This window comes from Rutidosis leptorrhynchoides, chromosome 4 (assembly GCF_046630445.1).
Source record: "Rutidosis leptorrhynchoides isolate AG116_Rl617_1_P2 chromosome 4, CSIRO_AGI_Rlap_v1, whole genome shotgun sequence".
NCBI classification, from domain to species: Eukaryota; Viridiplantae; Streptophyta; class Magnoliopsida; order Asterales; family Asteraceae; genus Rutidosis; species Rutidosis leptorrhynchoides.
Window position 1 is genome coordinate 434,290,993 of NC_092336.1, and position 12,332 is coordinate 434,303,324.

The following is a 12,332-nucleotide window of genomic DNA, read 5'->3' on the forward strand; positions in this document are numbered from 1 at the left end:
GGAGTCATTCATGACATATTTCAAAAGACGTTGCATTCGAGTCGTTGAGTTTATCAAGATCATTATTAAGTCAATTGTAGTTGGATATATTATGAAATGGTATGCATGTCTGTCAACTTTAGATGTAATGAAAGATTGTCTTTTCAAACGAATGCAATGTTTGTAAAATGTATCATATAGAGGTCAAGTACTTCGCGATGTAATCAACTGTTGTGAATCGTTTATAATCGATATGGACTTCGTCCAGATGGATTAGGGCGGGTCATTTCAATAAGAACGTCGACATCAACTTGAACATCACACACTATAATCATCAAATGCAAATAAAGTGCTGAACTTAATGCAGTCTTTGAAAATAACAACATGCGCATCACCAAAACCTACAATATAATACAAGCACACGTAACACATATGGGGTGGTACCACCAAGGTATCGAAACGTCCCATGATTATTCCAGTACATAGTTTAAAGAGTAGTTAAGTACAGTCATCCAAATTACAAACTAAACAAAAGAAATAGTCTTAAAAACAACCACACACAAACTTGCCACCATCACAAATAAGCTAACTCAAAAGAACCCCTAGAAGGAACCATCACTGAGATCGGGGTTTTGTTACTGATCCTGATGTTGCTGATGATACTGCTGTTGCTGATAAGCATGCTGGTGATGAAAGGACCCATTCATATACATTATAAACGATTCACAATAGTTGATTACATTGCGAGGTATTTGACCTCTATATGATACATTTTACAAACATTGCATTCGTTTTTAAAAGAAAATCTTTCTTTACATCGAAAATTGACAGGCATGCATACCATTTCATAATATCCACTATCCAACTATAAATTGATTTAATAATAATCTTTGATGAACTCAATGACTCGAATGCAACGATCTTCGAAATATGCTATGAAAGACTCCAAGTAATATCTTTAAAATGAGCAAATGCACAGTGGAAGATTTCTTTAACACCTGAGAATAAACATGTTTTAAAGTGTCAACCAAAAGGTTGGTGAGTTCATTAGTTTATCATAATCATTTATTTCCATCATTTTAATAGACCACAAGAATTTCATTTCCAGTTCTCATAAATATACGTCCCATGCATAGAGACAAAAATAATCATTCATATGGTGAACACCTGGTAACCGACATTAACTAGATACATATAAGAATATCCCCTATCATTCCGGGATCCTCCTTCGGACATGATATAAATTTCTAAGTACTAAAGCATCCGGTACTTTGGATGGGGTTTGTTAGGCCCAATAGATCTATCTTTAGGATTCGCGTCAATTAGGGTGTCTGTTCCCTAATTCTTAGATTACCAGACTTTAATAAAAAGGGGCATATTCGATTTCGATAATTCAACCATAGAATGTAGTTTCAATTACTTGTGTCTATTTCGTCAAACATTTATAAAAGCGCATGTATTCTCAGTCCCAAAAATATAAAGGGTAAAAAGGCAAATGAAACTCACCATACTTTATTTCGTAGTAAAAATACATATAACATCATTGAACAAGTGCAAGGTTGGCCTCGGATTCACGAACCTAAATTAATTATATATATTTATGTGTTGGTCAATATTTGTCTAACAAATTAGGTCAAGTCATAGTGTACCACAATCCTAATGCTCGAGACTAATATGCAAAAGTCAACAAAAGTAAATTTGACTCAAAATAATTTCAAAAATCTATACATGATTAATATATAGTTTAAATATCGTCGTTTTATATTTTTAAATATTTTTAAAAGATTTATTAGAGTAAATAATATAATTTATTTATTAATAAATAAAATTCTATATTAAATTTATATAATAAAATATACTTTTATATATATTAAGTAATAAATTTTATAGGGTTCATTTAATATTATAAAGATAATATGATAGGTATTATTAAAGTAAGTTATTACAAGTAGTAAAATATGTTTGTATCACATATTTATTTGAAAAAATAATATCTATAATGATAGTAAGTAAAAGTTGTATTATTTTATAATAATAATTATTATTATAAAAATATCAATATTTATAATTACTAAGATGACATTATGATAACACGATAATTCTAATTATGATAACTTTAATATTTACGATAATTTTTAATATTATCTTTAAAATAATAATTCTATTTAAAATAATAATAATAATGATATTTTATAGTAACAATGACATTTCTATTAAAATGATAATTTTTGTTAAAATGATAGTTTTAATACTAACGATACTTTTAATAATAATAGTAATGATAAAAATAATAAGAACGATAATTTTATCTAAATCAATATCTTATAATATTTTAATTTCATCATGATACTCTTACCCATTATTTCCTAATCGTTTCGTTTAATAGCTTTTAATCGTCTTTTATATCGTGTTCATAATAATGATAATAATAGTAATCAAAATAATTAGGTGTCACAAATATTTGTTTTAATTACACTAATATTAATAATGATAGTTACTATAACATTATTAACGATAATACTAATAATTATCTTAATGATAATATAGTAATAATAATAATAACAATAACAATAACCATTTTTAAATAATGATATATATATTAATAATGATAATAATAATAATAATACCAATAATAATAATACCAATAATAATAATAATAATAATAATAATAATAATAATAATAATAATAATAATAATAATAATAATAATTGGATAATAATAATAATACTAATTATAACTTTAACGATAATAACGATAGTAATAAAAAAAATAACAATTTTTAATGATAAATCCCTTTTATTGATAAAGATAATAATAATGATAATAATAAGATAAAACTAGAACGACGATAAAAACGACGATAATAATAATCATTTTTAATAAAAATATCGAAAATTCAATTGATTATAACTTTTAATCCGTTCATCGAAACCATTCGATATCTAAAGGAAAAGTTCTTAATTTTCCGCTAGCTTTCCAAGGACATGCATATCTTATACCTTATCTCAACCGCAAGTGTAACTAATTCAAGATTCAACCTAACCTGTCTAAGGGCAATATCAAAAGTACAAGCATGCATAATCCTAAATACTCGAGCACTAGTCAGGGATACACTATTAGTATGTAAAAGTTAAATTATGAGTACTCACGTATCAATATTGAGATTCAATATTGCAGGAAAGGTACGTAGATGCAACGGAAATGATAAACACTATATTGACCTCACGAGCATACCCATGAACCATACTCAATCACCTCCATAGCTATAACACATAATTTCCTTAATCCTATCCCACTCGAAAAACAATTTCGAAATCACTCAGACGGCACTCCGTCGTAATATTTTATGTATACTAATAATATCTTGAAATAATACGGAGTAAATATATATATGTAAATCGATTGAGAGAGTTTAGAGAAAAATATTTTCAAGTTTCTATGAAATAATGAAACCTATTGAATTCTATTTATAATAGATTTTTGAATTATTAAAGTGAATTATTAAAGTATGAATTATTAAAGTGAATTATTAAAGTATGAATTATTAAAGTGAATTATTAAAGTGAATTATTAAAGTATGAATTATTAAAGTGAATTATTAAAGTATGAATTATTAAAGTGAATTATTAAAGTTAAAGTAAAGTAAAAATAAAGTAAAGGTAAAGTTTAAGTATGGTAAAAGTATAAAACTATGTACGTATAATACGCGTATAAATATATATAATATTAATTTAAATCGTTATATATATTTAATAAAATAAAATATAAATATCGTTATCTTTATCATACTAGTTAAGTAATGAGTTGTCAAAAGTGGTTCTAGATATTTATAAAAGTTATATACGTTTTAATAATAAAGTTCTTTTTAAACTGAAAACGTTTTTGTACGTTTGAAACTAAATAGATCAATCGAGTCTTTATGAGATTCAATCTTCCACTATCCTTTGTCTAGTTCTCAATGATTGACAATTTGTTCTTATTTATAAATCACTTTACCATTTTCCGAATATTATTAAAATGGAAAGATTTCTCAAATCAACGTGGGCCTTTCAACAGAGGCTTGTAATCATAATTCAATATATCTGATAATTCAATCATTTGATCTTATCTTCTAATTTCATTGATAAATATTTTGAAACAGATACAATCATATAAAGTATTTAATCTAATATTTTGTTTACGTTTCAAGTTATAATATATATACACATATACATATATAATCATATTCGTTTAATGGTTCGTGAATCGTTGGAACTTGGTCAAGGTTGAATAAATGTATGAACATAGTTTAAAATTCTTGAAATTTAACTTAACAAATATTACTTATCGTGTCAGAAACATATAAAGATTAAAGTTTAAATTTGGTTGAAAATTTCCGGGTTGTCACAGTAACTACCCGTTAAAGAAATTTCGTCCCGAAACTTGAGTGGAAATGTCGTGAATGATAATAAGTATGTTTTCATGATGCATACGGGCTGAAAATTATATTTTTATCATCAGCGAATAATTTGGATAAACAATCCATTTATATGAAGAGTACGAATGAAGCTAACATAGAAGAGTGAAATGAGTAAGTGTAGATTCATCTTATCATTTGACGTAGATATGATTGATTCCCAAATTTCAAGGGATTTGAAGAAAATCTTCTTAATAAGATTTGACTCTCCAGTAATCAAGGGAATTAGGATCCGCTTTAAATGCGATCGTCCATTTTAATTGTTCTGTCAGAGATTTTCTTATAAATTCACCTCCTTCGTTTCCTTACAACTCACACCTTCTGTTGATACATTTTATGCAAGTCCCTAGACATCTACCCACGTTCATTGCAGGTACAACAGTTTACAGGCCACCATGATTGCTCGTTATTATCCTATCCGTGTTTGTATGTGGTTACAGGAACTGCAGGAATGATATTTAGATGTTTGACTATGTTAGACTTAGTCAGATGTACGAGTGAAGCCTCACTTGTACGGCCGACAGGCTCATACGCACAGTTGATGCTGAGCTAAGTCACAATTACAACCTAAATGAGAAGACACGAGTGAGTGATCACCCGTATGGCTAATGAAGCCAACTCGTACGTGTGATGAATGAATCGTATGGGTGAGTCAACAGCAGGGGTATATAAAGTCTTATGTTCTTCATTTTAGGTTAACCCCTTCATTTGTTACACACACTCAGATCTAGTGAGCTCCTCCGATTCTCTCTCAGTCCAAATCACCCAGGTGGTGAATAATAGCTCTAGGTGTTGATCTAATCACACTTGATTTAGTTGTGGTTTGACTAAATTAATCAAAAAAAAAACTTAACCTATTCACTAGAGGGTTTGATTCACTTATTCCGCCATTGTGTGAGTTAAATCTGTTGATTTCTAAGTTCCTAGTCATGTTTCATCACCTTCTATTCTTTCCCCCTCAACTCATATTTTAAAGTATTCATCAATATGCTCCATCCAGTTCTGATTCTCGATATACTTCTAACTTTCATATCGGTCATTCTTCTTTTTCATCTACCACCGGAAGAATCTATTTACTTCTACTATACTCTTGGGTTTATATTGTTTCTAGTTCTCCCGTGTCTTTATATTGCTATATGCATCGATATATATGGTTTATAATTTCTGGTTTATCGTTAGGCTTTATATGTTCCCTTATATTTCAAAGTCTCTACTTCTGTCTTCTATAATCATTATCATTCACAGTTAATGCTCTCTTTTATTTGCTGCAATTTATACCCCAATTTCTATTTCGGAGTTTTGTCATTTTGTTTCTTCTTCTTGCGATTAAGCATTGCTTGTAATGGTCCAGAATTCACAGATAAGAATTTCGGAATGAACATTGTTAATGTTTTAGGAAGGAAATTGTGATGGCACGATCTTGACTTGTCAAATTACTAGAATACCTTGGAAAAGGCCGAATCATCAAGAAATATTTTCTTGATATTTTAGAGGTTAAATAGAATACAAGAGTCGTATAACATGGCACATGATGATGTTATGATCTATGAATCATCACGTTTCATTTAGAAACTCAGCATGAATTACTGTAATATAATCACGTTGATCAATTGTCATTATATTATACTAATTCATGCTTCAGTTCCAAACACTACTTCAAAATATTCCTATTTTAAACTTGAATGTTTCAGAATTTAGAAACTAAAATAGTTTCTTTTATGATGTAATACAGATAGCACGAAGAGGTAAATGATTTCAAATAAGAAAAATTAAGAAAATATCTTCAGAAATATGGAGGATATTTATAATGAAAGATATGATGATATTTTAGAATTTCTAATATCAGAGGATGATGAAGAATATTGTCCGCAGGGGTTTAGAGTCAGGAGCAAGGTATTCGTTAATGACTTCAGCAGGTACTGAATCATTTGGATCCTTTGAAGTCAGGTTCAGTCTTTGTAATTTGTCCACAGCCTCCTTCCTACTTTGCTCAATCCGTTTTCCAGTTCCAAAATTTCTCTTTTTCTGCGCTTTGCCAGCACACTTCATCATTATCATCCAGCTTTTACCGTTTAAAGTCGTTTATAGTTTTTGCTGATTCATCAGTATTTTTTCCATTTTCGGAGAACCAATTCGTAGTTCGGAGTGTTTTTCAGAAACTTCACATTCAAATTAAGTCCAGAAGATAGACGTTATATATACACATATAACTGTTGGCGTAGACATGCTGCGAGATTTCAAAATACTGATTGCTAATTCCCAATGATTCGTATGGCAATTCTCATTACAAGATGCGAATGAGTAAATGATGGGGTTTCAATAAATAATTATAATGACTTTTTGGAGAGGCTAAAGTCAAAGGGTAATGAAGTTGTTGGTACATCTGCTAATAATGTGGTGGAATGTAAAAGGTTCCCTGGTAACGATGGTGTATATCTCAAGGTTATAATAAGGTTAGTCTGACTGAAAAGTCAAAGTTGACTTGCTGGAGTTGTGACAAAACTGGCTACTTTTAATAGGAGTCGCAAAGTTATTTTTGCTAATAAATGCCAAAGAATCTGACGCGGATACATTGTTTAAACTTTTACTTTGGTTTCAAGAATTTCTCTTAGTCTCATCTTCTGATACATCAAGTATAGCATTTCTCTAGAATTCTCTCTGATGGCTATAGTATGCCGTGCATGGAGTAGAAATAGCTATATGTATCCTTGAACGCTGAAGGAAAGCTACAATCTCTGTAAAATGATCACCTCTCTCGAGAGTAGTATCATATAGAGCAACTTAATTGTTCAGATCACCCTTCTTTAGGATAATTTCTGGTTGAGCAGGTTGGTTAACAGGATTCACTTGCAGATTTGCTTGTTGCTCCCCCTGTACTTCTGGATTAACAACTGGCACATTGACTTGTTGATCAGCCATTGATGATATCTTAACAAACTGAAACATTGTCAGAAATGTTAGAAATACAACCCACATATAATAAAATATCAAAGAATTAGTAACAAAGTGTCATAAATTTGTTAAACATGATAAATCGTGCGAGTGATAATGTCACACGTGCGGCTGAGTGAACAACCGTGCGAGTGATATAGTCACTCGTGCCACTGTTGACACGTTTGAGCAGTAATATGGTTTCAGACAATGTACACGGTTGAGGTACTGTTTATAAGCGAGTGAGTCAACTGTGTGATGACTCGTATGGCTAATCACTCGTGTCAGCTCTGTCAAGCGAGTGAGCAACCAAATCAAATTGAACAAGTGAGCTCAAAGATTCACACGGTTGATCATCAACCGTGTACTGACTCGTGCGAGTCATGTCTCACGCGTGGGAGTGATGTCTCTCGTGCATGTCTGATGAAACCGATATTAAATGCATTTTAAATCACTAAGATTACATGTTTGATCGCTTTAGGGGCCGATTTACATCACAATAGCAAGTATAGATTCCGTTTACCACAAAACAATAACAGATACATATCAAAACACACTTTAATTTCACAGAATTCAAGTTAAAAACCCTTAGGGTTTTGACACATTAAAACAACAAATTAACCTATGAAAACTTGATGAAATCATACCTAGTTGGTGGCACTGTGGTCGGATTAACAAGCTTAACAAACGCTGCGGTGGAAAATTCGATTGGTGAAGGTTGATTTTTGAGAGAGAAAATGAAATAGGTGCACAAGTGTGAGCTTCTGTGCTCGTCACCCCCTATTTATACTCTCGTGATCAACCGTACGGTTGATCAAACGATTCACCATTCAACCGCGCGTCTCATAATCACTCGTGCGTGTGACCCAAATGTCTTAGGACAATTCTAGAACAGGGTCATCTGTACGGTTAACCTCACACGTGTTGTTACTCGTACAGTTCACACATCAATCGTGTGAGTGAGCCACTTAGGCAATTTCAAATTTTCAAATTTTCACAAACTTAGGATTTCGACTTGTTTGGCAATCTTAGAGCTAACTAGCACTTTCAATTTGAGTCATAAATCACTAATCCATCAATAAATGATCATTGACACTTAGGTATATCTAAAATCTTAACCATAGCAAGGTTATTACTCTAAACATTCTGTTTCACATGAGTAAGTCCTACAGTGTAATGTCAGCTTAACTTCACTAATACCTTAAATCATTAAAAACCTTCAAATAATCACGAGCCCTACAAACTTCTATCTCATGGATTTGGTGGCCAAAAATATCTTGATCTTAACAAGGTTCTTTCAGATGTCATTGTGCATTCAGAGGATTATCAGAAAACAAAAGAACGAAAGAAATCTTTATAAATTTTCTGAGATATATGTCATGCAACTAAAAATATGAAAATATAAGACATTCTACCATGAAGTGCAATAACATGCAAAATCAAAATATTTTTGTTGTTTTACAGTTTTCAATGCAAACTATTTAACAGACAGATAAACAAACACATAAATCCACATTCTTTTTGTGAGCAAGATGATTAACAATTTAAAAATGGATCAAAACTTACATATTGAATCAACTTCTGTTATTCATTCCTAATTATCCAGTCTATGTCTATTATCATGCAATTACTGATATCAATCCTCATTAAACATGAACATATTCATTCCGGACACTTCGACAAGCATGTTGACATTAATTACTTGAACACTATAAAGCAGTGATTTTTGAGATCACGCTAAGTTCATTGATCCTTGATTCTTTCATCACTTATGATTGTGCTTCTTTATTAGGTTGTCAATTCATTACGCGTAACTTTCTGTTATCTCTTTCCATGTACTTCATTCAAATTGAACATGATGGTTCTCACAGAATTTTGAATAACCCTGTCAGCCTTTGGCTTCTATCAGTGTGTTGACAATCTTCAATCTAGTTGGTACGAAAGATCTTAGAGTATATTGGATTATCCGAATATACGCATTATTTACCGCGGGGATTGGTCTACAGTTAAAGCAGACTTGCCTGATGACCAGTCGTCACACAAAATAAATCTCAAGGCCCTTAACTTCTTTATGTTCAAGTTAACATGGAAAATGGAATCGAAAGTTAAACTTTCATATATATATATATATATATATATATATATATATATATATATATATATATATATATATATATATATATATATATATATATATATATATATATATATATATATATATATATATATATATATATATATTATTTATAGTATATCTAGGTAAGTGTCTTTCCAACTTACAGTCTTAATAGGTATAACTCTATATTGCCGACGACAAGAATCTTGATAGTTCAGTGTGAACATCGTGATTAAGCAATTCAAGCTGTGCGAGGGCGTCACAATAAGAATGATCTGAGTTCTTTATGAGCACATCATGAATCAAGATTCTTCATACTTTCAGGACTTTGCCATCTTGATACGCCAATTATTTTTGACTTTGATTTTCTTTTGATATTTCTTTTTCAGCATATCACTGTCTTTTGATATATTGATTTTGAACGCCATCATGAAGGGATTTTCCATTTTTATGCATGAACTCATGTTTCTTTGTTGTGTGCTCAGATCACTCAAAGGTGTTCTCCCTTAAATGCTTGAACGGTCCACAATAAGGAATTATACTTTTCAATCTTAAGCGAGAAGGGACACTTACTTCGACATAAACTAATTTTCCCTGATATTTTCAGGGTTTAGTTTCGATTATAAAGTCTTAGGCATGTGACAACATGGTATGCACCAGCCAAACAGATAATCCTCAACCTAAAATCCACCCCCAACCTTTTCTAGTGATTATCAATTATGATCCCCTCAACCGACTGTTGAGTTCCTCAACAATTATCATTTGATACAGTTTTAGAGATAATTAGGTGACTACCTTCAAACACTACATATCGTTCATTACTTCTGAATCTTAGATGATCGTTATTCTTATTATGATTGTCTAATGCCAAAAATTCATAAGTCACATCTATTAGTACATCACACAACAGATAAACATAAACGTTCAAATCAGTCCTTAATAATCAAAGATATCAATTCTCAGTGCAGTAATTTCTTCATCTCCCACATATTAATCAAAACAAGCACATTTTCGGATTTTCTCAACTTTTTAGGATTTTCTGGTGAGGCATTTTACACTTTTTAAGTATTTTCTGTTGAAACATATGCTCCCCCTAACATACTAAAACATAAAATCTTTTTGTCTTTTAGCATTTTAACAAAAGAAACAGAAAATAACTACAGACTAGCATGCAAACTGATGGAATTCAACATAACAACAAGTTCTTAATGTTTACATGATCACAAACCAATTTTATGATAGTTAAAGTAAGCGGAAGCATAATTATTAAGAAAACAGGTTTATATGTTTAACCATTTTGTTAAATCCCATATTAATATCAAGTCATGGATAAATGCTTACAAATATATATATATATATATATATATATATATATATATATATATATATATATATATATATATATATATATATATATATATATATATATATATATATTAAGAAGGAAGATGTACAATTTGTGTAAAAGCCCAAGCTATTGTTGCACCAACACAACCCTTAATTGAGTTTGGATTTAATGACACTTGATCACCTTCAAACCACTTAGAACCCTTTCTTTTGCACCCTATAATCTGGACAGCAGCATGCTCCAAGGAATGATGATGAATGAAGCCTCAAAAAAATGAAACCTCAAGTGATTATACCCCAAAATTTACACCAACACCTTATACTATGATTAGGATTTATTGACACTTGAAAATAAGCTTCCAAACAAACTCAAGAACACCCTCTTCTCCCTAAAAGTTTCGGCCAGAATACAGCAGAAAAAGATGGAGAGTGTGTTGCTTATTACTTGATGTTTGAATGCATGTATTCTTGTATTTTGGTCAAGCCACAAACACATAAGGACTTGTGTCTTATTAAAAGTAACAAACAAGCATGGGGTGGACTTCTTGGAGTCCCAAAATCTGCCCCCATGTCACTAAATAACAACTTTTATTTATATAAAAAAACTTGTTGTAAAAAAAACACCATGCATTTGTTACTTACATTTTATAAACCCTTTTATAAAATGTATCACAACATAATTATTTGATCTTATAAATAATTAAATCCTTATCATATAAATTATCCAAATAATTTATCTCAAGTAATAATATTTTAGAAAATCGATTTTCTAAAATCTAAGTGTCGCGTATTCGTTTAATGATTCAATCATTAAGATTAAATACGTTTAAGGTGTCAGTAAGCTTTTTATTGGGTATGACCCTATTTGGATCATAACATATTAGCCACATCAACTTAATATGTCTCTCGGGCATACGAAAAACCTTCAATCTCCCACTTGCACGAGAAACATAAGAAATCAATGCAAGTTATGGATACCACCTAATGACCATCCATCACCCCTAATATGTTATGACTTTGTGCCATTCAATAACATCATCCCTTTCGAGTTCCCATCTCGAATATGAATAGTTGAATCTTTTCATTATATCCTTTCATCCGAGATGTCATGTTAAATCCAAGAGACACAGAGTGATCACTCTCTTCTAGATTTAACTTTATCAGGCCTTAGACATCTGACTCTCAACGAATAAGAGGGACAAATTCCATCTTGACTACATACATCCTAAATATATACCTTGCATTATACCTGAGCTCTTCCTTATGAACTACCATATTTCAGAATAGCGAAGGAATGAATCAAGGCACAATACTTGGTGAATATCTGAACCCAATATGTATCTCAGGTCAGAGGATACAATGATATTCACCTTTACTCAAGATTACATGTGACAACCACAAAGGCTCCATTTAGTAAATCTTGAGGGCGGGTCTTCCAATATTTGTATCCCACAAATATCTATGAACCTTGGTTGCAACCTTGCCCCACATTCATCCCATGAA